We start from the raw sequence: 26,313 nt of genomic DNA on the forward strand, positions 1-26,313 counted from the left end.
TATTGATTGGTTAGTGTACTTTGCTCCAAAGATATTTGTAATATATTTGTTCTCCATGATTGATTGTTGAATTAAATAGCTCAGGCATTAATAATGTGTTTAAATTAATCAATCAATAACATAATAATAATAATAATTATAGCCCTGATCCTCCTCCTAATCATAAAAAGGGTCTTGAATACCAATAAAAACAGCAGTAATACCTTGACACTGTAGCTCCACCCACTTCCTGTGCTCACTGTCGCCTCTGATGCCCCCCCCCACCGACAGACCGCCATCCTCCTCAAGGGGCCAAAGGGGCCCGCCGTGGGCCAGCGGGTGATTGGTCGCAGCAGCGACGGCTGGTATTACCACTGCACTGTGATTGGTGCAGCCACGCAGACCTACTACGAGGTCAACTTCGACGACGGCTCCTACTGCGACAACCTTCACCCGGAGAACGTGGTGGTGGGTCTTCCTCCCCCCCCCCCCCCCCCCGTGGGCTGTAGTTCCCCCGCTACTGAAACCCAGCCCTTCTGCTTTTGTGGCAGTGCCGCGTTCAAACAACATTATTAAATTTGTTTTTTTTTTAGACGTGCTACAAATAGGAAACGACATTGGCACTTTAGGGAATAAGGTTAATAAAAAGGGTATTGCGTATTTGATTGAGCGACTACTTTAGAGGTATTCATGTATCTTTTGTGATTTAGTTCAGTTTATTGAGCAAGACTCCGATGTGCCAACCCTTTTAGACGGATTTATGCCGCTTATAAACCCGTTCTGTCATAAGATCGGGATGGCGCATCCATATCCCATTAAAACGCGTTTCATTTGTTCATGTTAATGGATTATTGTTGGTGTCGATGCGGATGGGTCTGACGTGCAAGGTTTTATGATTATTGTCGTTTTGCTTCATAGCTGATCTCATGTTTGTTTGTCTCTCCTGCTCCTTCCATCCCTTACTCCTCTCTCCTCTCCCCCGTTCCCTCTCCTTCTCTCCTCTCCCCTTTACTCCTGCTCTCCCCCTCCCCTCCTCCTCCTCTCCCTTCTCTGTCCCACTCCCTCTGTCTCTCCTCCTCCTCCTCCTCCTCTCCGTCCCTCTCCATTCCCTGGGCTCTCCTCCTCTACCTCCCTCCTCCTATTCTGTCCTCTCCTTTCCTGGGATCTCTTCCTCTTCCTCCTCCTCCTCTTCTTCCTCCTCCTCCTCCTCCTCCCAGAGCCACGACTGCCTGGCCGGCGGACCCCCGGAGACGGGGGAGCTGATGGTGGTCCACACGGCCGAGGGCAACGTCCTCAACGCCTCCTTCGTCAAGTCACACGTCAATAGACAGTACCAGGTACACACACACACACACACACACACACACACACACACACACACACACACACACACACACACACACACACACACACACACACACACACACACACACACACACACACACACACACACACACACACACACACACACACTCTATTATTACCATGAGTAGTATTTTACACTGGTGGATAACAAAATGATTGTCCTGAATTTGGTCTCTCTCCCTACCTGTCGCTCCCTCCAGGTGGAGTTCCAGGACCAGAGCCAGCTGCTGTTGAAGCACTCTGAGATCTACTCTCTGCAACACGAGCTCCCCAAGAGGGTCCGAGCCCGCCTGGTCAGTACCATGGCCTGTTTCCTCGTATGATTTGCATTGGTGGGCTTGTTTTGGGGTTCGTTTTGCCTCTCTGTCTGTCCCGAAGCGGTCCCTACATCTGAAAACAGCCCAATATTTCCCTCAAGTTCTTTCCTTTCTGTCGCTTCGTACACGGAGGCGAGAATAACCTGGAACGACACATTTTTTAGCCTGTACAATATTGCACCGAGACTTGACATAAAAAACACGCCTCTGTAATTTGTCATCCATTAAAACGAGAGAAATGCTCAACCGTGTTGAAAAACCGGGGCGTAAATGTCCTTTTCTTTACACTTCAGTCTCACTCACCCATGGAACAGTCGAGAGCCATTAAACACGCCTCCACTGGTCGCATGAGGCAGGGTTATTAACGACCAACCTTGTTACCGTTCTAGGCCATCCCGGCTCCCAGCGTCGACCCCGCCGACGACGACGGCGCCCAGGCCGCCAAGCGCCGCTGCCTTCCCTCCAAGACCCCCACGCCGCCGGCCCCCCACCCCGTGACCCCCACGGCGCCTCTGGCCCAGCCCCCCCGCCTTCCCTCCCCCACCGCCACCCACGACCCACACAGTGTTACGCCCCTCCCCCTCGCGGGCCACGCCCCCAGCCCCTCCCCTGTCCTCGCAGACTCGGCCCACATGGACCAGAGCGACGCCCTGGCCGTCGCGGCGGCGGTGGCCGGCATCGAGGCGCCGTTCCCGCTGGTCTCGGACCCCACGCTCACGTCGGTGTCGGCGCCGTACGTGTCGTCGTTGAACTCTGAGCCCCAGTCGCCCCCGCCCCGCCCGCCGCAGCACCTGGGCTCGGAGGACTACACGCTGAGCACCGGCTTCGTGTCCTACATGGAGAACCTGCTGCAAGCCCACTTCCCCCCGGAAGAGGCCCCCGACAGCCTGTATTAACCCCCCCTGCGACCCCCCCTGCGACCTCAGCCGCCCACAGCAGACGGGAAGTCTCTGACCGAGGCTCATGCTGATGGTGTGTGTACAGGGTGGACAACACGGACCACAGACACTTTAAAACACAACACAAGCGCACACAAACGCACGCACAACCTGAGCCCGGAGAGCTGGCGCTCCGGCTCTTCCCGCCCGAGTTCGCGGGCGAGTTTGTGTTTTCTGCGGCGGTGTGCGCGCAACATATCCCGCAGCGGCAGCTAGCTAGCGAAAGGACGGGGGAGTGCTGTCATCCAAACTGTGTGTAGATAAACGAGCCCTCTGGGTGTAACCAACTTCATACCTCTCCGCTTGTATTTACCTTCAGAACGGCTCCGGGGGGTTTTGTACCGGGAGGAGAGGTCTTCTTCTGCTCAAGGCCTCTCTGAAGCCGAGGGTTCGGGGAAACGGGTTTGAGGGCTTTTGTTACACTCTGAAAACCAGCAACAAAAAGGTCTATTTTTCGAAACCCGGTTCACATGTTCGTAGCCGTTTTTGGTGTATAAAATAAATAAAATCAAAGACGTCAATAAAAAATATGATCAGACTGTGATGACGCACGCAGCAGGAGTGAAAGAGGTAGACGCGGGTGTATTAACGTGAGAATCAGTATTTAAAATGTGGTCATTGCATAGTGAAATAAACTATTTGTGTTGTATACTGAGAGGCTTGCAGTCAGGATTTATCATTTTTCGTCATCGAAATAGATTTTTTTTTTGTGAAGCATGTGACCTTTATTTATTGAAGGCGACTTTGTCATAGCACAGCCTGACTCATCATGGACTTCCTCCGTTGACCATAGATAATTTATTTACTCTCTTGAATAACATTGCATCAGAAATGTTTGCTTCGATCCGCTGAAAGCTGATAATGATGTCCTCCTGGGAACATTTTCGGAATGTTGTCAGAATTTTCCTAAAGTGTTTAAGGATTAATGTGCTCATCATTCTTCATGTAAATGATCTATATAAAAACATGCATTTGGGCAGAAATAGAGGATGTATTTTTTCTTTCTTTTTATATACATCTTAAATAAGAATCAATGTAGACTATTAATAATTATCATTTTTTTCTATACTGAAATGTTTCTATGTTGATTTTCTAGTTGAGGTTTCTTTAAAGGGGGTGGGCAATAATCAAAGCAAAGTTCTTCAAATTATAAGTTTATAGGAGCTGGACCACACCACACCAAGACGCTAAACTACTGAAAGAGTGCAGGTTTCAACAGTGTGTCACCACACAGCTAATGTACATAACACAGTACATATGTCTGGCTCACTTTGTAAATGTATTGCACATATTTGTCTTATTTTGTATATTGTTTTTATCTTTTTCTTTGTTTGCCATCAATTGCTCGAACAAATTGATGTTTTATGTATCCAAACCTAATGCAACGCAGTGGGTCGTATCATAGGGATTAAAGACTGGGTTGCTTTGGTCAACGCGTTTCTTGTCTTCTTCACTCTGTTCTTTATATTTAATTCTTATTTCCTTGAGTTATATCGGAACCTGATCTCATCAATAAGGCCAGAGGGCCGCACCAGGTCATGCAACTGCTGTTTCTAATTGGTTTAAATCGGTGCCAACCGAAGTAATTTGCAAATGATGTCACTTGGCGCAAGCCTGGGCCAATCATTCAAATGGCAATCAACCAATAGAATTCAAGAAGTGTGTGTGTGGGTGGGGGCGGGGGGAATCTGCCCCATATGAAATCACTAGTGGGCGTGTCCACCTAGATCTGTGCTGGATAGATCAGTCTACCAGCCTACCCAGTGGACTGAAGTAAAAGTTGCTCAACTATCCAGCACAGATCTAGGTAGACACGCCCACTAGTGATGTCATATGGGGCAGATTTTCAAAACGGCTTCTAAACCTAATCCCACTCACACCTGGTGGTATAATATGTCCCCTTTAACGAAGGTGAGAGAGAAGCTAGAGTCTGGAGTCACTGCGGTGTGTCTCGTGAGCACAGGGTACTCATGGCGGTGATGGTAGTCTCTTGTGAGTTGCTGTCAACGCGGGTGAGCGATGGTTGGAAGAGGCGGAGCTCCTGTCCAACAGGTGTGTGTTTGCGTGTTTGTGTGTTTGAGGAAGAACAAAACATTTTTATGTTGATAAAATAGTCGACCAGGATTAATATACATCCTTGCAACTCTCCTGTTTATGTCCAACCTCATATCCTCTGTTACCCTGAAATGAATCGATATACCGAAGTACAAATACATACACCTTCTGTCTGTGAGTTGTGGGACTCAACGATGGAGGGGAGAAAGCCTTCCAGAAACTCCCGTGTGTATTGGGGATCGATATATATTTTTTTTATATGCGGGCATTTTCCTGAGCCATTCAATGTGTGTGTGTGTGTGTGCAGCAGTGCTCAGTGCTGAGCTCACAGGATTAGGACGGCCATTAACATTCTGAAGTGGCGGCTGGTCTTGGCACTGAGGCCTGAGAGGTGTCAGCCCGGCAATTACTTTAACAGCTCCAAACTTTGGACTCTTTTTATTCATCTGGACCCGGAATGGGTGGGAGGGGGAGGGGGGTGAACCAAAGACAGGCTCTGCTCCAAGAGGACGACCAACTTATGCGTCTTTGTTTAGTCATGGACCTGAGGTGGGGACGCCACACCAGAGGGGGAGAAACAGTCCCAGATGACTCTCATGGATTCTTAATTTCTGTTTCACTCACTGGAAAAACTAAGTTTTGGGTGAAACGGTACAACCTTGAGCTGAGTACTGCTTGCGTTGTCCTGTGTCGATAAAAGCATTTCATTGTTCCATTACGCAATTCATGGATGGGGACGCCACACCAGAGGGGGAGAAACAGTCCCAGATGACTCTCATGGATTCTTAATTTCTGTTTCACTCACTGGAAAAACTAAGTTTTGGGTGAAACGGTACAACCTTGAGCTGAGTACTGCTTGCGTTGTCCTGTGTCGATAAAAGCATTTCATTGTTCCATTACGCAATTCATGGATGGATAGATTGATGGATATCCATCTATGACAAAACGGGAGGTAATAGGAGTTCTAATCTAATTCTTAAAGGTAATTATTGGTGACCGTTCGTAATCCCCAGCAATGCTTGTCATGTTTCAAATAAAAAATCACCAACAATGGTTGGTAGGTGAGTAATTGGCATGGCCACGGTGACTGTTGTAGTATGGGCGTGGTTAGATAATCTGTGAACACAGTGACTGTGGGCGTGGTCATTTCAACAATAGACATTGATGGAGCAAACCTGGGCGTAGCCAGGTGAGCTCCAGAGACTATAAAATGTGTGTGTTGTATCAACGATCATGGTGTTGTGTTGCGACGCTACACTACTTCAAGCTTATGACAAACCCCTACTGCTGAATCAAGGTAGTGTTCAGGTGAGCGTGAGTTAATGTGGGTCTCCAAAGACGACACAGAAATGTGAACTCACCGCGGGAAACGTTAGTGATCCTCATTTGCATAGTTTCATTTTTATTTGTTTACTTCTATGAAACCATTTCTAGGACATTTCTCAAGTAGGTACGGGAAAGATTATGGCTGCTCGGGGCGGGACCTCTCCTCGCCCCTGCGTGACGGGTCTTTGTGTTTCTGTAGAGGTCCGGAGGAGCCTGTGAAAAGAGCAGAATAAAAAAGGATAACACTAAGTGCTTTTTTTTTTAATGAAGTGCATCCAGTCATACACAACAAATAAATGGCCGCCCCCTCTGAGCTCGTAATCGCTCCATTAGTCTGAAAGAGACCAAGGACCCCTCTCTCTCTCTTTCTCTCTCTCTCTCTCTCTCTCTCTCTCTCTCTCTCTCTCTCTCTCTCTCTCTCTCTCTCTCTCTTGTTTCCCTTTTGGATTAGACCGGCTGCATCCATCATTGCATTTGCATGCTCAACACACACACACACACACACACACACACACACACACACACACACACACACACACACACACACACACACACACACACACACACACACACACACACACACACAGAGACACATAAATATAGAGACAACCCCGACAGATCTGTTTCTTCATCCTTGTCTTAACACACACACACACACACACACACACACACACACACACACACACACACACACACACACACACACACACACACACACACACACACACACACACACACACACACACACACACACACACACCTATTATCCTCTTCTTTTGACAGTTTTTCCGAAGGCTTCTATAGGTCTTCCAGTAAGACGTGAATAACAATTGCATTTATAATCCTATGTCCTCGGTCGATTTATACTCAATCATTCATTGTCTTAAATTGGTTGAGAGCCATGCATTTTTTAGGTCATGTCAGATTGTGGTGACTTATTAATTTAGCACATTAGAACCAATACACAATTAGTGAATCACTACTCAAAGAACACCAAGTGAATGTAAAAAGAAAATGAATGAAAGAATGCAAAACGTATTCATGCTAATTTTCCAAGTGATTGAACCTGTGAAAATGTCATTTACTTTATGGATTCAGTCCGATGAATGGGCAAACGGGTGGCGTGTAGCTTAAAAGGGAAGGGCAGCAGCTTGGAGCAAGACTAGCCGACACACTGACAGCTAGAGTGCTTATCAGTATGTGACTCATACTCATTTTCCCTCCATTTTGCTTTTCATTTTTCTGCCGGCTTGCCCTCTGCTAATTCACCCGCTAAAAATCTAATTTCAGGCACAATTAGCCTTTAGCACATCCACGGCGGCGGCTACCGTCGCGCGCATTTCTCTAATCCTTTGTGAACATCTAGTCTTTTCGCCCGTCCAAATGACAGTTCTAATTGTGTGCTCCTGAAAAGCAAATGGTGGTCTTTTACCAAGATAAACGGATTATAAGGTCTTTCTTAGATTCAGGGTGGGTGGGGGGGGGGGGGGTGGGACTCTTAAGCCCATGTTTGTTAGCATGACAGAGTTATCCTCACTATCATTATGGATTGATTTAGTCTCTAAGCATTTTTATTCAATTTTAGGCGAGGAGCAAGCAACTCACTCGCCTGTTTGGCTTTGAATCACGATGCCTCGCCAGTTTAACAATAATGGCGAGTGACAAGTTCATACTTTACAGCGTCAGCTCTTCACACTCACTTTCCCACCCTCGATACATTGCTGTGGTTCTGTGGGGGCTCTGAACAAAGTTTTAAAGAACGGGGGGGGGGGTTGGCTTTTATTGTTCAGTCTATTATTAACTCCCAGTGGGGGTCGAGGAAGGGGACCCAAGCACTGTGGTTAGATTCATAGCGAGATTGTTTCCTGATTCAACCTCCCACGGCATAGCTCACCTCCTCTCAACCCGTCCCCACGGTAGCATCCCCGTGGCTAGCATTAGCGGGAGGGAGTTGAGCTTTCCCTATCACAGCCATTGCCTCTATAGGAGGCTGTTCCTGCTCAACTGCCTGTGGTCGCATGATGCAGGGAGGAGGCGGAGTAGGAGCAGGAGGAGGTGGAGGAGGAGGAGGAGGAGGAGCAGGAGGAGGTGGAGGAGGAGGAGGAGGAGGAGGAGGAGGCGGAGTAGGAGGAGGAGGAGGAGGAGGAGGAGGCGGAGTAGGAGGAGGAGGAGGAGGAGGAGGAGGCGGAGTAGGAGGAGGAGGAGGAGGAGGAGGAGGCAGAGGCAGAGGAGGAGGAGGAGGAGGAGGAGGGGAGGACCAGGGGGAGCTGGTGCCTAATTGCAGCACTGGGGAGAGTCAGACGCTGCGATGGATCAGGAAACCTTCACAGTAAGGGTTTGGAGGCCATGACGGTGGACGACCCGCAGAGGAGTGGGGAGACAGGGGAGAGGGGAAGAGAGGGGGTGAGACGAGGAGATTGCTGGGAAGGTAGGAAATAAAATGGAGAGAATATCGCAAAGGGAAGAGGAGGAAGCCGGGGGAATGAGTGGAAAGAAGAGAGGCGAGAGGAGGGATCTAGAGGGAGGAGTGGACGATGAGGAGCCACCAGTTCAATGCATAGTCCAGCTGAATAGGACTTGAGAGGAATGGGGAGGGAGGGAGAGAGACGTTTCAGAGCAATAATTAAAGATGCCTCAGAGGGAGGAAAATAAAAAAAGCTGCAAGCTGTTAATTCTCTCTCTCTCTCTCTCTCTCTCTCTCTCTCTCTCTCTCTCTCTCTCTCTCTCTCTCTCTCTCTCTCTCTCGTTCTCTCTCTCTCTCTCTCTCTCTCTCTCTCTCTCTCTCTCTCTCTCTCTCTCTCTCGTTCTCTCTCTCTCTCGTTCTCTCTCTCTCTCTCTCTCTCTCTCTCTCTCTCTCTCTCTCTCTCTCTCTCTCTCTCTCTCTCTCTCTCTCAACAAGTCATGGTTGGGATTTCATTTTAATAAATGTTAATTCAATCTCAGGCCTGCCTCACAGTGTGTGTGTATGTGTGTGGGCTCAACACTTCACACCTGGGGAATTAATCAGGGACTTTTTCATAGCTCTGTCTTTTCACCTTATTCACCGTACGCTGGCGCTCGTATAAGATTGCCTTTATAGTCAATATACACGCTTAAATGGTGTACTTACGTGAGCGACAAGTTAGGATTCCATTATAAATTATCTGTTCAATTAGCGTGTAGACCTATCAATGATCAGTTATTATATGCCACCAGATGATAGGCAAATGCGGTAGAAAGCAATGTTCAAAAGTAGACATAATTAGTTATAATAATAATTATGTAAAATGTAAGAAGGCAATAGTAAAGATAGATATCTTAGTAATTATGTTTTGTGAAATGTAAAACATTCTGTTTTTTTGTTAGTTAAAAAAAAGCAGACTCACTCACAGACTCTCGAGTGTAGAATTAAGGGTATAGAATTAAGTAAGCGGAATTTGAGAAATGGAATATAATATTCCTTAATATAATGTCCCATAACAGTAGACATCCTTGTGTTTCGTCGTGTGTTACAGTGAGCACTTTATGTCTACAAAGGAAGCAGGTCCTCTTCCATGTTGCAACGCTGTTTCTGCAGCATGCAGTCCAGAACAGACAAAAACCACAAGCTCTTTAAGGACGCGTTTTTAATTCAATCAGAATCACTATCTTACTTGTAAGCTATGACCTATCAACCTGACATCGGCACACCAATTCCAAAATACATATTGTCTGGGACTTCAGTTAATTGTTTCTTTTCAAACGGCACAGACCAATTAGACAGACCTAGAGCCAATCAACTCGACGAAAAGAGTGACACAGAGGCAGCCATCTTGGTTGGTTATGAAAATGCCTCCAAACCCTTAGGATGCTCCTCTGTACAGTCCTTATATTATATTAACCCTGCCCCATATTAGTATTCAGGTGGCTGCAATATGCCACCTCGCCGCCAGGTTCCACCAGACGCCACACCTTTAAGAGCACATCACGTGACGCAGGTTCCAAATTAGTCGCGCGTCAAAATATCCTCGTGTAACACATTGACATACATTACCGGCAGTTAAAAAAGTGGGCAACAAACAACTGGATTATCGCCGACAGCATTAAGAGGAAAAATGTTTATCAAAATAGTTTGATTGCAATTAAACTCCATGCGAAGTTCAAGAAACACGTTAATTGGCCCAGGCGGAAGTACAGGCGCATGGCGATGTGGTTCGGAGTAACAGGAGGCGTCAACGCAACGTTTTGATGGCTGATGACTTGGAAAATTCAGAAAGCATCGAGAAAGATGTCCTCTCAAGGTAAAGTTCAACATTCGTTTTTTCGAGGTTGCTGAATCGTAGTCTTGACGCCTCAGGTGTCGTGGTTTTGGGCATGACCCGGAGAGTGGAAGAGGTTCAACGCTTGAGGTTTTCAGAGATATGATATGGTGTCGACTAACGGAATACATTTATTTACATCAAGTATTTACATCAAGGTCGAAATGAAATGTCCCTCGCCCTCTTGATGGAGAGTCCTCTATCGCGTTCCATCCGACGCTAATTGTTTGGAGGAGAGGTTGCTTGGTTACGCCCTATTAGAAACCAGTTCCCATGCAATACAATTAGCGTGTATGATTGTCACGCAGCTTTAGCGTGTCGTCCCTGCTCCTCACTTCCTACAGCGAGTTTGTCGTCTTAAACCCCTGTTGAATCTTCTACTTTATTGTTAAAAGCTACAGTTGAAGCCTGTTGCTGCTACTGTGATAATGGTGTTGGAATGTAAACATGGTATCGTTTTTGTGTGTGTGTGTCACAGCGTCCTAGAAGTAATTGCCCCTGGTTGTAGGACACACACACACACACACACACACACACACACACACACACACACACACACACACACACACACACACACACACACACACCCCATCATGTCAATAAATAGCTACTTTACTAATTAACCAAAGGTGCATTTACATAATTATAACCAAGACCCTATATGGGCCTACTGCTTGTGCTTGGGAAAAGCAATGTGAAGTAACCTCTACATATACTGCCAATCAATGCTTATCAGCCATTGATCCGTGTAACCTCTTCATGAGTTTTAATTGATTTAGCAAAGCCGCTATCTATATTCGTATCTATTTTGGAAAGTCATTATTCTCCCCATTATGTTGTGATGTACCAAGAAAACAATTAGCGATAACAGTCCAATTGAATTTAAATCCAATTAATACACAATTATAGCGCTAATCAAAAACAAACTTGTTCTGAAGCAGATGATAAAGTCTGACGTAATGGATCAACCGTTTGGTATATTTATTACTTCCGTTTCAAGTTTCAAACCCTCATTCTCTCCTTTTTTAAATGTCATTTGTGAGAGGCACTTTTTTCCAATTAGACTGGCAGTTTTCATCATCTAACCCTTTTACCGTGCTCTGGTTGCATTAAAACAGGTGCTTAAGAACGTGTCTTACTGCTCGAAAAGAAGTTTGAGAGTTAGAGGGGTGATGTAGCCAATATAATTTTTGTGTCAACTTAAACTGAGTAATCGGCCTGTCTTTTATGATCTTTCACATAGTAGTTTATGCCATTTTATCAGTGTTACTATAATGAGGCTGACATTTTGAGAGAACAGTTGTAGAATCCTATGTTTTGTCTATGTTTCTGTCCGCCAACCGGTTTGTCAACGTTTTATTCTCCCGACTCCAGATCCGTTCTTTTCATGACTTCGAAGTGCCGCGTCACGACGAAGGGTCACCGAAGGTGAGGTGTGTGTGAATGTGAGGTGCTCCGTCTGGGCAGTGGTTGATGATGATGACGGCCGCTCCTAAGAGAGGGTTGAGCTTCTCCAACCCTCATTGAATAACGCCATGGTGTGTGTGTGACACATTTCATATACAACTTCGCTCAATATGACACTCATCAATACAACAACTGCACTAGTTTAAAATAAGTGAAAACATTGCTGTAGGATTTTAACATGTGGACAACGCGTCCTCCTACCTAGACTTCTCAGCCCAAAACGAATAACTTAAAGGGTTCGAAATCTAGCTGCACTTTAAAGCAGGAAGTATTGTCTGCCCACTAGAGGGCAGTAGGTACCTGCCTGTCTCTCCCGAAATGTAAACCCAGTCACCCACTGTGTGTGTGTGTGACCGTGTGCTTCTATTAATACATACATGCAAGTGTTTGTATATTTGTGTGTGTTTTGTGTGTGTTTTATGACTCTGTGTGAGACCCAGCCAGCATGATTCCTCGGGGTCACCCCCGCCCAAGGACAGAGCTATGTTGTGTCTTTACTGCTGGTACTGCTAGTGGTGGTGGTGGGGCTGCTTGGGGCGGTGTGGTAGGAGGACGGAGGTGGGGGGGTGAGACAGGCCTGAGCTGTCCCCAGCAGACATCTGCTTCTGGCTGGGCCACTAACCAGCCCGCCCCACCCTGCCTCTCAAAGTTAAAGGGTCGTCAACACTGCCATGGTTTAATCCCCTAAATGGGAAAGTCTCTAAACACTATTATCTTCCATCTGCTCCCTCTCTCTCCTCTCTCTCTCTCTCTCTCTCTCTCTCCCTCTCTCTCCTCTCTCTCCTCTCTCTCTCTCTCCTCTCCCTCTCTCTCCTCTCTCTCTCTCCTCTCCCTCTCTCTCCTCTCTCTCTCTCTCCCTCTCTGTCCTTTCTTCGTACTGTGAGAGTCATAGTGTGTTAATGTATGGCTGTCCCTATCTTTCCCCACTGTGCCCGTGGCCACACGCGCACGCGTGCACGCGCGCGCCTCCAGATGAAATCGGTCAAGAAGGCAGCCTAGATCTGCAGGAAGTTGTACTACTGGCAGGAAACAAGATGGAGTTGTATGTTGTTGAAACCATTGACGAATAGCCATAGAGGAGCGGCCAAAAAAAGTACAAAATAGTATTTACTTAAAATATAAATATATTTTATGCAATATGATTTAAGATGAATTTGAAATGCAACACAGCACAATAAATCAATTGAGAAATGTAAACATTGTAATGTTTTTATGATCCATCATTACCCTAGCTCCCTGGTTTACTCGTATATGGATGCTGGCCAGTCCTGGCCTCTCCAATATGCCACCGGCAATGTTGACCTATGGAAGGCCAACACAGCATCTATGGGTATATATTTATGGTTGATACAGCCTGTCTGTTACCTTATCCAAACCAGAAATACACACTGAGGAAGACGGTTCATTTCAAAAGACTCTTTGGGATTTTGGGTCAGTGACCGAAGAGAGATCATATCTGAGAGAAAGGGAGTCGTGTGTGTGAGGGATTTTCCCTTGGCTGCAGTGTGGATCTCATTCCAGGAGACAGAATTAAAACCTAATCCTGGTACAGCACAGTGCCTCTCCTGCCCCGGCCAAGTTCGTGTTTGTGTGGGCGTGCGTTTGTGTGGGTTGCTGTGTGTGTGTGTGTCGGCCTGTGTGTGTGTTTGGGTCAACGAGGTGCGGTTGAGTAAAGATAAGGATCAGCAAGTGGTAAAGGGTGAGAGAGCTGGAGATGAACTGGAAGAGAGTGAGTGAGGGAGAAAGTCCATCAGAACTCCAGGACAGGGTTAGAGAGCGATAAGGGGAACACAATAAACACTGTATCTACATTGTAGTCGACGTGCATGGAGAAAGGGTAGATTAGGGTTTGCCACTGGTGGGTTTTGGATGATTTGGTTTGTGATGGATGCCATGCTTGAATATGATCTGCGGTATTAACCTCGCCTCTGAGTCATTTGAGCGCCAAATCCTCAAGGCATTATGTCACTGATAAAGCTCTGTGGAATCAAGGGCTGTTAGACTAGGCTGCTAATCAGCTTAGCGTAGTTTAGCATACCCTGACATAGTACTCCACCGTATGCAGTATCCCACTGTTATTTGTAATAATAAGAGTGCACTAAACAACATTTGAGGAAACTTACTCCATGTTGGTGTTGCAGCCCGGCCAGTAGGGAAATGGGCATGTATTGGAGAAAAGGCATGGAAAGCACGAGAAAGAAACACACACACACACACACACACACACACACACACACACACACACACACACACTCACACACGGCTCAAATGTCAACAAGGAAAATTGGAAAGGAGTAATTCTTTCTGTGTGAAATAGATTGCTCCTCATATAAGTCCCCAATATGACAAATTGATTTGCTGGAAGAGGTGAGCGCTAAATCCACAAGACTTTCTCTTTATTTTCCTCAGTTTTTTGGGGGGCAAAACACAGCACTTGAGTGTGATTGAAGTCCCGTTGCCCGGGAGGGATGGTGCCCAACACGGCGTCACGTAATTTGTTATTTTTCCATGACCTCTCTCGCCCAGTCAATAGAACGATGTCAACGTATGTTGAAATGGGGAGAGAGAGAGAGACGGCAGTGAGTTGGAGAACACAAAGAGATTAGAGGCAGTGAAGATATGAAGTAATTATTCTATATTAATGTGCCACCGCACACCGCGCCAGATGCCCCTCCGGTTTTCTGTGTCGGTCCCGTTATCGCCCCTCTGTTGTTGGGTCTCGGTGGGGGAGGGAGGGGTGCTGTTTGAGCGAAGAATGAAGGAAATCAAATCGATGAGGTTTCTTTACAAGCCTCTGAAATTGGCTGCTCCCTGGTGTTGTGCGAGTTGCTGATTGTCCGAGCCTTCTCTGGATTTATTTTCCAGTTCCTTCTTTTTCTTTTCAATCCTCAGACTCTTCCCAAATAGCTCTCGCTCTCTCGTATATGTAGATAGATGTATAATGAAGTTTGAACCCTATTGCACTTCAGATGAGTAAAATTGACCTCAATATTAAACTCTGTGTGTGTGGTGGGGAGGGGGGAGGGGGGGGGCACAGACAGAGGGGATGGTTGTAGCTCAGTACCACCAAATTATTAATGAAATAGAAATAATGTTGAAAGGCTTTATTACATGTCAAAATAACCGAACTTACTTTCAATCAGCTACCCTAGCAACTCGATGTAACCTAGTAACCGAAATATCTCCTACGTCAACGGTTCCTTTTCATAGCGGCCCTTTTTCTTTCCCCCTCCATGTTAATTCAAGTGAAATCACAGTCTTCCTCACACTGGATCTAATTCACCTTCGTTGAAAGAGAGGTCTTCGTGGAACGTGGCGTGGGCCTGACAGGTTGTCTCCTCTGTTATAAACTCCCCCAGCTGTCGCTCACTTTATCCGTTTTCGGTTAAATGTACAAACCCCGGTGCGAACACTTCCCCTCCTCCCGGCACACCTCGGGCTCGGCCGTGTTGTCGCCGCCGCCGCTGCCACCGCCGTTGCCACCGCCGCTGCCACCGGAGCTAAAAAAACATTATCTTTCTGCTCATTAACCTTTTGACAGGGCATCCATTTGGTGCCGGCTCTCTCTCTCTCTCTCTCTCTCTCTCTCTCTCTCTCTCTCTCTCTCTCTCTCTCTCTCTCCGTCTGCACCCGTTTTCCCCGCTCCGCCCCCATTGGTGGAGGCGACGGAGCGCCGCAGACGGGTGGCTTTTAAAACGTCCGTCTGTGATTCATGGGCAGAGGCGCCGCGCTCCGCAGAGCGACCTATCCAGGCAATTTGTCCCGGACGTTTGGCTCCATACTAATGAGACGGTCCGAGAGACCCCTTTTTTTTTTTGGGTGATTAAAATTAAGGAGAGCAAGGTCCGTGGCGTTGGTCATCGAAGTGCTACACACACACACACACACACACACACACACACACACACACACACACACACACACACACACACACACACACCTGCTATTGGGTCATGGAATCTGAGGTTGTTTTATTCTAATTAGCACGTGGATAAGAGAGGGAAGAAAGTGCGTTAGAATGTTGTCATCTTCAATTTCGAGCTATATTTACAGTTTCGATAGCTTTTTCTTTGGCTCAGATCCTTTATGATTTCCCATCCCCCTGGGATGGGAAATCTGTGTGTTGTTTAAGCTTTGTTTTCTTCAGGTTGTGTTATTTAGCCACCACAATTGTTACCAGTGTTATCTAGTTCCCCCTTGTTGTTAACCTTTTGCATGGGGTACACCGGTTGTACTAAAGCAGTGACCCCTTTATCTATATGAGAAGACGGGATACTCTGTCCTTTATGGCAACATATCCCTCTTGGATGCAAGGACAATTGTATAGCAGGGATGGGCCGAAACAGTTTAAAACGGCTCTGGGGAACTGTATTCTGGGCTCACCCTGCTAGAGGGGAGACTAGTGTATGTACACATTAAATTTGCACATTTTCTACAGCTATTGTGTGCATTTCTGTATTTGGAAGTCACATCTCTCCTAAACGCATTATCGTGTAAAGGATTTGGCACGACAATTTGGGGGCTCATTCAGGATGCCTAACCTGAGATTTTACAAAGTATTACTCCAAGAAAAGTGGCTGAGGACTGGGTGCCAGTGCCCGATGACTATAATAACCAGCTTACTGGGGAGGGATAGAACAAGTTATTTTCCGTACAGCATCCTAAAGGAAAAATAATCCGGACGGGTGTGACCGCGATACTTAGAATGTTGCAAACAACTATTGTGTGCTTTTATTGCATTCAGAAGTCTCCTCTGTCCTTGTTGCGATTATCTCCTGAAGGAATCGCCTAACACCTCCTTGTACATAGAACACATAGAGGTGGATGTACTCCTTCATGTGATGGCGTATTCTGACGCCCACTCCAGCCCGTACGCCTGGCACTATATAATGGGCCCGTGTTGGCTCGCGGTGAACCTGCTGTGTTGCGTTTCTAAATATTGAGTGTGCGGAGAGCGGGCTATTGACGGCACTGAGGACGCCGTATCGACCCGGTCACTCAGCATTAAAGCGACGGGCCGCTGAAGTGTGCCGGCGAATAAGCTGCCCCCCCGAGATACGCCCGCGTCCCATTGGCTGACAGCCGGAGTGAGCATGGCTCGTTTCTAGAAACAAGTTGTTTTTTAACCGACTCTAGGGGCTGGGTAATATGGAGATCTTTGTGTTTCCACCAAATATCGTTATATACAATGTCGACATATAAAGGTGCTTGTCCATCATCTCAACCCACGGCAACATCGACCAGTGCGCCAAACCTAGCGCTGGGTGTAGGCTGAACGTTCTATTACTTATTGTAAGTCGCTTTAGATAAAACCGTCTGCTAAATGCCCTAAATGTTAATGTTAATGTAGACGACTTCTTGGCTGCCATGTTCAATCGGTGTTGGCATCCTCAGCCTACATTTTATTGTTGGCTGTTGTGCTGTGCGAGTACCTCGACTAGTCATGCTAATTACAATGCATACATTTGCATATTTGTACATTTGCACGAAACCAGATACTAACCAGATACTCGGTCCACCTCTGTAACCACACTGAAGTGCCTGTACCGTGACGGCAGCTGCATCATGTTTGGCTGAGATTGCACCCCGTCCTGGTGTTCCCCTCGTATCAAGAGGCTGGTGCAACGAGCAGAGAGGGCAATGCACCAGAGTGGGGCTCACCTGAAGCATCAGGTGGGGCTCACCTGAAGCGTCAGGTGAGCGCTGTGGAGCTGGGCCAACAGGTGCTCCACGCAGACGCCCGCAACCGCGCTGGAGGTGGGTGTGTGTGGGTGTGTGTGGCTGTGTGGGTGTGTAAGTCTGTCGCTACGGTGTCCAATGCGTTCTACTGTATAGCGGGCGGCGCATTGTGAACGGGTGGCATTTGGAACATGCTGGGGGCAGACTTCTTCCGTTCGCCCCCAAAATGGAACAAGCCACAGTATTGGGCACGGGGTTCGTCCAAAAATGAACACACCTCTGACTTGCATGTCAAATATGAATGTTAAATGTTCCAATCACACCGTCTTCTTGGCCATTCTTCCTGGTTCAGTTACAATCCACTCCATAAATAAAAGCCCACAGTTTTATAATTCACGACATTGCCTGTTTCTGTCCTAGGAATGATGGCCATAATCATACACACCGCAGTAAAAACGATAGAGCACTGCCAACGTTCACTTCTCCACAAGCCCCCATCGAGTCGATCAAGCAAATGACTGCAAATACAAACGTACACACCCAGAAATCCTGCTTAGAAGACACACACACACACACACACACACACACACACACACACACACACACACACACACACACACACACACACACACACACACACACACACACACACACACACACACACACACACACGTAAGTAAGTGGCAGTCCATTGATTTTTTTACCTCAAAGCCATTTCAGGGGATCAGAAAGTATCCGTGTGTGAGTGTGTGCGCACATGTGTGCATAATTAAAGCTAGCCTGTTTGAATTATTCAGAGCTCAGGTCCGGCCATCTATTGACACACGTTCAGGGCTTTAATTACCATGGGGGTCAGAGCACGGCTGACCACGCCACACCATCAGATGCATCTAATTGCCAGACAGCCACCGAAAGCCCCTTTTGGATTCAGGGTTCCATCGATCTGAGGGCTTTTGTTTTGAAGGAACGTGGATGTTGGTAATGACATGACATTTGCCAATCTGAGCGGGAGGAACACTGTGTGTGTGTGTGTGTGTGTGTGTGTGTGTGTGTGTGTGTGTGTGTGTGTGTGTGTGTGTGTGTGTGTGTGTGTGTGTGTGTGTGTGTGTGTGTGTGTGTGTGTGTGTGTGTGTGTGTGAGATAAGCCTTTTTAATAATGCATAACTAGATTTTGTTTGTATAAAACTATACAGGCGTGTGCAGGGGAGGGCTGTTGTGGTCTACGGGTAATGAAGGCCGGGTATAATTCTCTGGCATGTTGTGTAAGCCCTTTATTTGTACGGCTCATTGTACAATCAAGAGAGATATTTGCACTGGGCCTCCATGCTGTCTCAAAAGGGCGGCAGTTTACTTGACAGAAAATCAGTGATTTAGGTTTAGCTTTTCATCAGTTCATTCATCAATCTCATCTCCGCTGGTATTTCAAAGCTATTATTGTTATAACAGCGGCACTAGTTATATTATGTTCATAATGAACGCTTCCAGTTGTAGCCCGCGGCAGTTTTAAAAGGCATTTAAAAAGTGCTTAGCAGTAGGTCAAAATGAAAAACAATAAGGGATTCACATAATAAGTCAAATCAATAACGTAAAGGAGAGACGACGGAATCGAACACGCACACCGCAACTCTGGAACGGGCTCCTTTCATCTCTGAGACGCAAATGAACGGCGCCAATAACACTTATAGGATGTACACGCATTCACAGCAGGGGGGAGGGGGAGAGGGGGGGGGGGGGGGTTCACAGACTTAAGCACCGGTCCTGTGGGACCTCCATCACCGCATTAATCATTCATATCATACCAGGAAGCCTGCCGGAGCGCGCGGCTCTACTGCTGTAGCGTACTCGTGAACAGGCTCCACCTTTGTTGGTAACGGCCCTGCGTTTATCTGGAGTGTTGGAAGATCTGCTTCCTGTTCCGTTTCCTGCAGGGGTCGGGGGCTGTTGGGGGACAGTTTCTCTTTCTTGGTTTTGACCTCTGATTCTCTCGCTCGGTCTGCTCTCGCTCGCTCTCTCGCTCCCTCTCTCTGCCTCACTTTCTCTGCCTCTTTCTCCCTCTATGTCTCTCTCTCTCTCTCTCTCTCTCTCGCTCTCTGTGCCTCACTTTCTCTGCCTCGTTCTTCCTCTATTTGTGTCTCTGTGTGTGTGTCTCTGTCTCCGTCTCTGTCTCTCTCTGTCTGTGTGTGTGTGTGTGTGTGTGTGTGTGTGTGTGCACCCCTGGGAATGCGTTGACGACGTAATGATGAGGACTCGTAACAATAACATTAAAGCCATTGAGGAAGCTATCGTCGTGTAAGATTTCCCAAGAAAACATCCTCTTCTTTTGAAGTGCGTTAATTCCCATTCTGCTCCTGCACTGGGTTGTAAACTTAAGGCTGACATGTCGTCCCCGGGCCTGGCTGCGAACGGCACCCCGATGACTGTCATTTGGCACCGGGTAAATTGCCATCTGGAACAATGAGTTTTATTACTGAAGAGCGTGCTTAATTATTTACAAGCCTCATCTAGCCCATAATACAAATTCAATCTGAATAAGGCTTTGGAGAAGGGGAGAGCAAGCAAGGAGGGAGTTTTTTTTCTCCATAAATATTTAATGCGTTAGCCTTTCCTTGTTTTAATAACAGGTTAAAAGCCCAGCGAAGTGTCGCAGGCTCTCTTTATTTCCCTTCCTGTTGCTTTTAAGTTAATGTAAATGAATGGAATCTAACACGACACACTCTGCGATGTACACCACAGATGTTCCCAACTCGTTCCTGGTTGGTCAGCTCACAAAGTGCTCCGTATATTAGATATGCAAGCGCAACCAGACCGTCATCAATAGTTGATATACTAAGGTTTCTTGAAAGACTGAGCAATGACATCATTCTATCTTCATGTTCCGTGCTTCAGTAGTTTGGACTTAAAAACTCTTCTGCCTCGCTCTCTCTCGCTCGCTCGGTTATTATTTCAGCCAATACTCCCAACACGGGGCTTCAAACTTTTGTGTGCCATAAACACGGTACTTTGGACATCAAGCACATTCACGTACACACAAAAAAAAGAACATCTGGAAAAATCTGATCATACTGAACATTCAATTTCTTCAGTTCATCTTCAGTTTAATTGTTTGCTTAACATTCCAGTCCATCGTTTGCATGACACACACATAGCAGTCTTTCAATCTCTTAGGACTCTTTTGCGCTTCACTGATCTATAAATCCTATTTTTAAGTTACATTCTTTTTTTGTTCACAAAGTGCTTAACAATGACACAATAAATAATGCTTGCAGCCAAAGGCACGCCTACCATGGAACAAAAGGGAGGACATGTGTCGAAATGTGTTTTTAGTTTTTTCATAATCAATCTTTTGTTATAGCTCCTCTTTTTTAAAATGAATTCGAAAATGTGTTTTTATTTCTAGGACCCAAACTAGCGTGGCCTCAGGACACTGAGTGTCCGCAGGGGCACTCAGGGGCACTCAGCCTTGTTTTGCTCAAGGGTTACTGCCCACGGAGTAATCCACACTAGCGGGGCCGAAGGGGGCTGCAGTGCTCCCGGCGGCTCAGCCCCAACGCTAAGTAAGTATCGATGAAAAAGGAAATAACGACAGGCAGCGCTAGGGCAACAAACAACTTCATCTATTTCCTTATACATATATTAATGGCCTCCAACTCTGGGAAAAGCCTTTTCCATTAGTTCCATTCATTAGCCATTGGAGCCAGGGCTAATGCATCTCCTCCCCTGACGCTGTCATAAGCTGCTCCGATTGGTTCGGGGTGGCTGACCAACCGCAGTCCGCCGCCGACGCTAACATATCGGGCGGGGGGGGGGGTCTCTCTCCGGAAGTTTCCTCAGGGTAGTCTTTACTTTTAAAGGGAGGAGCTTGCTGCCGCTGATTGACTTCCTATCGGGCTCATTGCGCCGGCAGCAGCTTAGATATGCCAGGCGTCAGGGCGGCGATGAGTGCTTATGTTCTCTGACGGTACCGCAGCCAAAGCCTCAGACGTGTTTACCGGGGGATATAAGTTAGCCGAATAAATTGTACGACCAGTCGGTAATGATTCATGGTGCGGGACCCAACCAGCTTCCTGCTTTGAATATGTACGCTTGTATTCTCTTTTTTTTTTTTTACTTGAACAGTTATTAACTCACCCTTTGGAATCTATTAGAGCCTTTTTAAATGAGTTCATTCCCAGTGAAAACCGACATTATTATTTACTAAAAAAAGTGAGCAAAAGCTTTGAGGGGAGCGATGCGCACGAGAACAGTGCCGGTCAAGGTCCATTTTGAATTGGTCATTTTGGAAGACTTGATTTTAAATAGCATCATTAGTACTTGCACTAATTAATTCAGCGGCAGAGTTTAACCCGTAATGGTATTAATAATAATACTAACGTTAGCGGTAGTTTCTCTTACAGCAAGCCCCAACATCTGGAGCCCCTCTTTCTGAGTGGGGGGGGGGCGAGGCGGGGCAAGTTGTCTCTGTGTCGAGGTATCAACATCCACTCCTCCTCCACCACGAGACCCAGCGCTGGGAAGCTTAATTAGAAGGAGCGTAATGAAACGGAGAGCAGGCCCCCCCTGCTGGGCTGGTGGGCTGCTGGAGGAGGCCTCCCCCAGGGGGGAGGGAGGGAGGGAGGCAAGGAAGGGGGGAGAAGATGAAGGAGAGATACAATGGCATGCTAGGAAGGAAGGAGAGAGAGGGAGGGAGGGGCGAGGACAGACTGTACCATGCTAGGAAGGAAGGAGAGAGAGGGAGGGAGGGAGGGAGGGAGGAGGACAGACTGTACCATGCTAGGAAGGAAGGAGAGAGAGGGAGGGAGGGAGGAGGACAGACTGTACCATGCTAGGAAGGAAGGAGAGAGGGGGAGGGAGGGAGGAGGACAGACTGTACCATGCTAGGAAGGAAGGGGAGAGAGGTAGGTAGGAAGACAGACTGTACCATGGAAGGAAGGAGAGGGGGAGAGGGAGGGAGGGAGGGAGGGAGACAGACTCTACCATGCTAGGAAGGAAGGAGTTTGAGGGAGGGAGGGAGGGAGGGAGGAGGACGACAGACTGTACCATGCTAGGAAGGAGGTGAAAAGAGGGAGGGAGGGAGGGAGGTTCTTTTGAATAAAGGGATGGAAAAAATGGAGGGGAGGGACATTAGCATGCTAGGAAGGAATGAAGAAGGAAAGGTGAGTGGGGGTAGGAGGGAGTGGGGAGAGTGATGGGTTTAACTAATGTTCTCTTACAGATCTTAAGAACGTCAGCATGGGATTGTGTCTTGCTGTTCCCTCCGTGTAAATTCCATTTGCCACCCTATATATTATTGATATTGCAACCCGTTGAATTGTTGTCGTAGCTTGGCAGCTGTTGGTTTGTTGTTTACGGTCTGTCAAAGTAGTCGGAACATTGTACTACATAGTTTTGAGCAGATACTTTTATTTTTTTCATTGTCCATCTAATTGCGGTTTGCTATCAGAGCTTGTGTTGAAGCATTGAATCCTGAAGCCAAGGGCAGGGATTAGATTGCACAACATTCCTTCTTGAAGTTTGATAGGACATTGTGAGTGTTTAATCAGTCAAAGTTAACTTTTTTTATTGATAAAGGAAAGTGTCAACTTCAACTTCCTGCTTACGTGCGTCAGTCTGCGTCAGTCATGAGTTTTAATGGGTTTCTAAACGCAATGTCTTCCATGGCATTGACGCGTCTACTGCCCTCCTGTGCCTATACTACAACAGCTGATTGTGAATTGACTTTCTCCGCATGAACCGCAAACTTTACAAATACCTTCGGCCGCACGCTAGCTAGATTCGATGAACGATGAAGCAAGCAAGTTAATATTGACTCTGTAGTTTAATTTAAAATATAATTTTCAAGTGAAGAATTGGAATAGGTTCAATACGCCTCCATATTTTCAAAACGTGTTTCTATATATATATATACTTTGATATTTCATCTTTTGCTTCTGGCCAATCAGTCTTCACATTATTTCTTGGCACGTTTGTCAAGCTGCAGGCGCCATGTTTAAAAATAAAAACAAATCAGTTGGTAGAACTTCGGTTGCGGCACCACAGTGTGTAGTCGATCCTAGAAGGGAAGCTTCACAGCTCCCCCCGTTCGGTTTCCAAAGATAGACAGAAGAAGACGCAAAAGTGCGAAAGTGTACTGGGTAAATAAGACCCAGATAAATATACACCGCGCTCATACGCAACACACCCTTTAAGCAGCGTCTTCCGGTTTTGGAAACGGATATGAATCAGACTTTTCATTAAATTGAGTATTTTCATATTTTTCACATTCACACACTCACACACTCCGCCTTAAGAGTGAAATGGTTCTGCCTCGGGCATAACCTGAGGCGGATGAGAGTATGATGCCAGTGGGTTGTTTTGGTAGGGATTGGGGGGGGGCGGTGATGTCCTGTGATGTTGGTGGTGATCGGGCTCATAAACAGGGATCAAGACGCAGTAGGGGAATCGACAGGAGCCTGTTGATCGGTATGCTGTGCGCTCACCGCCGGGCGACGGACGGAACCGTCCTCTGTCGCTGAAGCCCTTAAACGCCGGGCTACTAGGGAAGAGACGCCATGTTCTCTTGATCTAAGCCATGTATCCGTGGTTTAACTTGTGAGTGCGCTGGAATAATTACCGCTGGCGTACTTGATTCCCTCTATCACTGAGAGAGGATCCCGCTAGAAGAGAACCTGTCCGTTACCCATCCAAACTTCACGGTGAGGTTCATGTAACGGTTTGGCAGGGACAGGTTTTGGTTCGCCAAGGTACGTTTTTGGTAAAGCAGGGGATTACACAACATTTATTTGGCAAAAGGTTAACACGGTTTACAATTTCTTTTCATAGCCTTTTCTGGCTAATAACATAAATTGACTGCATAAGGAACGTAAACACTTCATTGTCAAATCTTAACTGAAAGCATAGGTTAATTAGTGCAAGCAAAAAAGGCAGCTTTATTCTCTTTATACAACAATTGCCACATGATAGACATATTCTATCAACATAAAGCGCAGCATAAACCAACACACACTGTTGCACGTTCAAAATAACCTGGATCTGTTCATTCTATATTCATGGTTTTCTGCAAGAAGAGGAGTATGTCCATGTTTTCTGCCCGACGAGATCTCCTCTCAGTCACAATGTCCCCTACTGTAGGGATGACTCTCTCACTTGCTACAGATGTCCCTGGTGGGACAGCGACTACACTTCATCATTGCCAGCTGACAAGTTTCACTGGGGACCGTGGTCAATGTGCACAACTCTTTTCCAAGCAATATATTTATTTGAGGACATGACTTTTTGACTGAACTCTGAGGAATATGAACCGAGCGATACATACACGCCCCCAAACCGTGTCCAGCAAACCGAACGACTCAGTTGAACTGTCCCATCCCTACAACTAATATATTTTAGAGGACACTGTGGTCCAAAATATCAAGCAGCGGTTTCACCCACAGAACGTCAGGGATGAGCAGATGGGGTGAGACAGCCCACAGGTTGGCTGCAGACATCGGGGATCGATCCCGGAACCTTTTTACATCATCCATCCCTCTCTAGGTACACAATTTCTTGTTTTTCCTATCCTTGTCTCTCTGTATCTAAATTGGGGTGATCGTCTACACACGGAAGCTTGTGTTCAACTCAAAGCCTCCCTTTGTAAACCCCTTCCCGTCATAGTTCAAACCCACATTCAGCCAGGCAAGTCTTGAGTATTCATCTGCCGTGCAACAGGTTCCCCTCCGCCTCGCCTTCCACAGTCCCAACCAATCAGGGATGAGGCATGCGTCAGTGATCCTGAATAATGCAGCCCGGAATGAAAGACGGGGAACACATCAAAGTGCGTGAGGCGGCCGGCTCTCCTCTGATTCATGCGGGCGAAGGCGGCCCGGCGATGACGAGATGAACGGCGGCCGCTTGCATCAGGAGGCCGCTGACGGAAGAGGAAGAAGCGTTTTCAGACCGGGGTTTAAATCATGGAAACCGCCGCACAGGAGACTGGACTGGGGAAAAGAATCCCGTTAGAGCTGGAATGATTGGACCATAAAACGGTGCTCTTATGTATCTTTAAACAGCCTCGCCCGGAGAGAGCCCACTCTGTAAAGAAATTATACAAATTGGGAATCATGGAAATTCACCCGAGCCTGCTCTGCTCGAAGGCTGCCCACTAGGTGGCACTCTTTGGTCTTGGTGATGAGAAGCGTACAGCAGTGGAAGTCTCTGTTGGACTGTTGGAATATGGAGTTTCTTCATCTCCCCCCCCCCCCCCCCACCCCCTGTCTCAGAAAGCTGTGGAAAAACTTTAAATTGAGAACATGCCCACATCCTGTCTCATGAGTTCTGCTGGATTTCTCTGGTCAGAAGTTATCTGTGCTGTCTGTCTCTGAGAGATCACAGGGAGTGCCTCGGATGCGTTTTGACTGAACCAAATTGCTAATTATTTTTAAGGCCTATGTTATCGTAATGAGAAATCTGAAGTACAGCATTTTAAAGTATGACTACCTGCAACACTAAGATTTAACTATCTATAGGGGAATACACACTCTATACTCTACAAAGTTTAATATAACGGCCTAATTCTTAATAAATGATGGCCTTGAGACGGAATGCAGAGATGTAGAAGGAGGGCCTATGCAAAACTTTCTACAGCACAACATATGTTATGTTGTGAAAGCCTGCAATCAATAAAGAGGCAGCTAAAATAATGGTTTGAATAGCAATCTAAAAACCTTGAATCGTTTCGTCCTTTCATCGTAGTTCTCTATCCTACCTCTTTTGTGTGTGCATGGGACGATAAACGTACATAGTAACGATGGAAATCACAAAGAGATATTTTATCGAGATAATTGTTTTGATCCGCATAGTCTCGGCTATAGCATAGCAACGAATTAAGATTGAGGTACTGTAACACAAAGGACACTTACGTCAGTGGATATTCCC

General features: G+C 46.7%; 1 long non-coding RNA gene across 1 annotated transcript; it reads left to right on the top strand.

Annotated features, from left to right (window-relative positions):
- Positions 1 to 9,897: 9,897 nt before the first annotated feature.
- LOC130393345 (uncharacterized) lies at positions 9,898 to 12,906 on the top strand. Its single transcript, XR_008897101.1, has 3 exons — positions 9,898 to 10,239; positions 11,632 to 11,685; positions 12,697 to 12,906. It is a non-coding gene; the product is annotated as an uncharacterized LOC130393345 (long non-coding RNA).
- The last annotated feature ends 13,407 nt before the right edge of the window (positions 12,907 to 26,313 follow it).

The sequence above is a fragment of the Gadus chalcogrammus genome, chromosome 12 (assembly GCF_026213295.1).
Source record: "Gadus chalcogrammus isolate NIFS_2021 chromosome 12, NIFS_Gcha_1.0, whole genome shotgun sequence".
NCBI classification, from domain to species: domain Eukaryota; kingdom Metazoa; phylum Chordata; class Actinopteri; order Gadiformes; family Gadidae; genus Gadus; species Gadus chalcogrammus.